Source organism: Ornithorhynchus anatinus, chromosome 2 (assembly GCF_004115215.2).
Source record: "Ornithorhynchus anatinus isolate Pmale09 chromosome 2, mOrnAna1.pri.v4, whole genome shotgun sequence".
Lineage (NCBI taxonomy): Eukaryota > Metazoa > Chordata > Mammalia > Monotremata > Ornithorhynchidae > Ornithorhynchus > Ornithorhynchus anatinus.
Genome location: NC_041729.1, coordinates 127270042 through 127274823, shown reverse-complemented (window position 1 = coordinate 127274823; position 4782 = coordinate 127270042).

Below are 4782 nucleotides of genomic sequence, written 5' to 3'. Positions count from 1 at the left end.
ACCTATCTACTCTTTTGTGTACTCCTTAAGCACTGGATATTCACTCCACCCTCAGCCCCACTACACTGATGAACATGACCTCATCAACATGGGAAACCAGTCTCTGCCGCCCACCTCCTCACTGTCCCTTGGTCTCGCCTATCCCGCCATCGAGAAGCAGCGTGGCGCAGTGGAAAGAGCACGGGCTTCGGAGTCAGGGCTCATGAGTTCAAATCCCAGCTCTGCCACTGTCAGCTGTGTGACTGTGGGTAAGTCACTTAACTTCTCCGTGCCTCAGTTCCCTCATCTGTAAAATGGGGATTAAGACTGTGAGCCCCACGTGGGACAACCTGATTCCCCTGTGTCTACCCCAGCGCTTAGAACAGTGCTCTGCACATAGTAAGCGCTTAACAAATACCAACATTAACATTAATTGACCCCTGGGCCACGTCCTCCCGCGGTCCTGGAACACCCTCCCTCCTCACCTCTGCCAAACTGATTCTCTTCCCCTCTTCAAAACCCTACTTAAAATTCACCTTCTCCAAGAAGCCTTCCCAGACTGAGCTCCCTTCTCCCTCTACTCCCTCTACCACTCCCCCTTCACCTCTCCGCAGCTAAACCCTCTTTTCCCCCTTTCCCTCTGCTCCTCCACCTCTCACTTCCCCTCCCCACAGCACTGTACTCGTCCGCTCAACTGTATATATTTCCATTACCCTATTTATTTTGTTAATGAATTGTACATTGCCTTGATTCTATTTAGTTGCCATTGTTTTTACGAGATGTTCTTCCCCTCGACTCTATTTATTGCCATTGTTCTTGTCTGTCCATCTCCCCCGATTAGACTGTAAGCCCGTCAAACGGCAGGGACTGTCTCTATCTGTTGCCGACCTGTTCATCCCAAGCGCTTAGTACAGTGCTCTGCACATAGTAAGCGCTCAATAAATACTATTGAATGAATGAATGAATTGATCAATCATTGTTTTTTATGCATTCAAAGCACTCAACTAAGCACTAGGGAGAATGCAGTACAATAGAGTTGGTAGAGACGATCCATGCCCAAAAGGAGTTACAGTCTAACTCTAGATGGAGAGTAAAACATTAAAATGAATTACAAAGAGGGGAAATATCAGATTTTAAGGGTAGGTTATGGTGTGATTGCCTCACCCATTTCTGGTCGGGATGACCTCATGTACCCTGCTAAATCTGGGGTACTGAGGCTACAGCCTTGTAACCCCTGTATCAGTTTAATCCCATCTGCCTCTACTTCATATTCCTTTCCTTTCTCTATGGGCAAGGTACACAGTTGGAGAGGAGAGAGAATCAGAGACCTCTGGGTTCAAATCCTGGATCCCAAGGTTAGGTAAAATGCTGAGAAGCAGTATGGCTTAATGGGAAGAGAACGGATCTGGGAGTCAGAGGACATGGACTCTGCCAATTGCTTGCTGCCTGACTTTGGGCAAATCACTTAACTTCTCTTTATGGCTCAGTTTCCTCGACTGCAAAGTGGGGATTCAAAACCTGTTTTTCCTCCGTCTTCAGATTATGAGCCTTATGTGAGACAGAGACTGTATCTGTCCTAATTGATTTGTACCTACTCCAAGACTTAGAATACTGTTTGACACATAGTAAACACTTAAGTACCATAAAACAAAAACAAACACATAAACAAACAAACAAATGTAAAGTGCCTGGATGGAGACTCCAAACATCAGTGCCAGTGTGGAGCTCATCAGTAGATGCAAAGTATTTTTGGTTATATCACTCTGATCTCAGTCACAGCAGGGCCTCTCATGAGCAAGGGTCACTGGAAGATACAGTGTGGGATTGAGGGTCAAAGCAGATTGGGGATCAAAGGATCAAATCAAGTTACATTATTCCTGAAATATACTCTGAAGAATGACAAGACTAATACTGAGTCAATCAATGACATTCACAGAGCACTTGGGAAAGTATAATATAACAAAGTTGACATTATTTATTTAAATGGTATTCATTAAGTGCTTACTTTGTACCAGAAATTATACTTAGCACTGAGGTGGATACAAGCAAATCAGGTGGGACACAGTCCCTGCCCTACATGGAGCTCACAGTTTCAATCTCCATTTTACACATAAGGTAACTGAGGCAGACAGCAGACAGGTGGCAAAGTCAGAATTAGAACCCGTGGCATTCTTACTCCCAGGCCCATTCTTTATCTACCATGCCATGCTGCTTCTGATAGTTGCACTCCCCTCCAACAAAGAGTTTACATTTCTAGAGGAGGGTAAATTCTGGCTCCATGGCTGATGGTAGGTAGGGCTATGCTGACAGGGAAATCTTTCTGGACCAGAACACTGTTGTCTCTGGGATGCCAATGCTCTGTCTGACCCTTCATTCTACTCCTGGAGAAGTTGGTTATGAAGCAGGGCACAGAGGAATTCACTGCAGGACTGCAGGGGAGGACAGCCATGAGTGAGTGAGAACCAGATCCCTCACTTCAGGCCTGACAAAACCATTATCTGTCGCTTTGGATACAAAACTGACCTGTTTTGCCTCTACCTACATCACTTAAGAAAAAACATAGCTTTGATGAAAACCTTCATTTCTGCTAGAGGCCATATTTCATCCAAATTTCCTGGAACACCAGTCGTAAATAGAAGCCTCCCAGATTCTAGTGATTTAGAGAAGAAAGTAGAGGAATATAACAAAAAAGGTTGAAATATCCATATTTTCCTTGTCATTTGTGAAAGTGACAGGATATTGTTACCTGGGAACAAATAGACATCCGCATTTTATTCTACCAACAATTATTCCTCTGCTTTCTTCATAATTCATAAGCTTTCTTTTAAAATTGAAGTGTAGGTAGCTTGTTGCCTTGGTAGCAAAACGAATACTGACTTGAAAACAGTGCGTGGTTATTTTTAAATTGGAGTTTGCATTGTTCCTTACCCTAATAGACAAACCTCTGCTTAGAGAAATTATGCCATATGAGAACTTTATTCCTTCTTCCCTCACTAAGGTTAATTTAAAAGAAAAAAAATTGTATTGAAGCTTTTACCTTTTCTTTTGCTTCAGAAAAGCAAAAGTAGGTACTGTTTTTCTTTTGAAGAATGAGCAGTTGTGGATTGGGCAAACCTTTCACAAACTACTCGCCTCTGTGCATACAAATTGTCAGATGTGAAAAAAAATGCATAAAATAATGCAACCTTCTTTAATATAATGGTAAACACTGAACATTTCCAAACATGTTGTAAACTAGGTGCCCTATGCAATTTCCCATATACTATATACCATATGGTATATATGGTATATAATATATGCCATAGTATAGTATAGTATATAGTATATACTATAGAGAAGCAGAGTGGGTCAGTGGAAAGAGCCTGGGCTTGGGAGTCAGAAGTCAAATAAAATTGTGATATTTGTTAAGCGCTTACTATGTGCAAAGCACTGTTCTAAGCACTGGGGGATACAAGGTGATCAGTTTGTCCCACATGGGGCTCACAGTTTTAATCCCCATTTGACAGATGAGGTAACTGAGGCACAGAGAAGTTAAGTGACTTGCCCAAGGTCACACAGCTGACTAGCGGTGGAGCCGGGATTAGAGAAGCAGCATGGCTCAGTGGAAAGAGCACGGGCTTTGGAGTCAGAGGTCACGGGTTCAAATCCCAGCTCGGCCATTTGTCAGCTGTGTGACTATGGGCAAGTCACTTAACTTCTCGGTGCCTCAGTTACGTCATCTGTAAAATGGGGATTAAGACTGTGAGCCCCACGTGGGACAACCTGATTACCCTGTGACTACCCCAGCGCTTAGAACAGTGCTCGGCACATAGTAAGCGCTTAACAAATACCAACATTATTATTATTATTAAGTCAAGGGTTAGAATCCCGGGTCTGCCACTTGTCAGCTGTGTGACTGTGGGGAAGTCACTTCACTTCTCTGTGCCTCAGTTCCCTCATCTGTAAAATGGGGATGAAGACTGTGAGCCTCATGTGGGACAACCTGATGACCGTGTATCCCCCCCAGCACTTAGAACAGTGCTCTGCACATAGTAAGTGCTTAACAAATACCATTATTATTATTATTATTATATACTATAAATTACCCTTAAATTTATTCAAATATCTGACTTTAGGAAGATTTGACAAAGACCTGAATATTTGTAGGTTTTGTTTTCCTTAAAGAGGAATATTCCCTCTTCAGAGTTGTGAAATACATTCCCTATTCCGTAGTGGATTGCTGGAGCAACATCTCTTCACACACAACCTCTTCCCCAACCCCGCACCCCTCCCGTCAACACACATTAACAGCACTTTGGAAAGTATACACATCTGGTTTTTATGACTGATACAACAAAATAGAGAACAAATTTATGAATCCTTTTATCTTATTCTTTGGGGAAACTTGCAGTGAATCAGTCGGTGAATTAACTGAGTCACCAATGGCTGAAGACAGATGTTCTAGTAGTTTCTAGCAATTCAGCAGTAGATGTTAGAGCAATCCCTGGATGAAAGGTTTTTCAGTGAGACTCCACAGAGACCCAGTTGGTGACTGAGGCATGTGATATTTTAGTATAAGAAGAAATAATGTAATATGAATTATTGTAACTGTAATTATTGGGAACATGGAATGTTTTCCTTGCAAACTGTAATTTTCTCCATTTTTTTTTAAATTTTTCACATATCCTAATAATTTACAGGAAGTTGTTAGGAAATTCCACAATTATCACTGAATATTAAGTTCTAAATCTCTCTGATGTCATGTAACATCACTGATTTTTGATAATCTTAGAAATATGATTCCTATGTAATTAAAGTAATCTA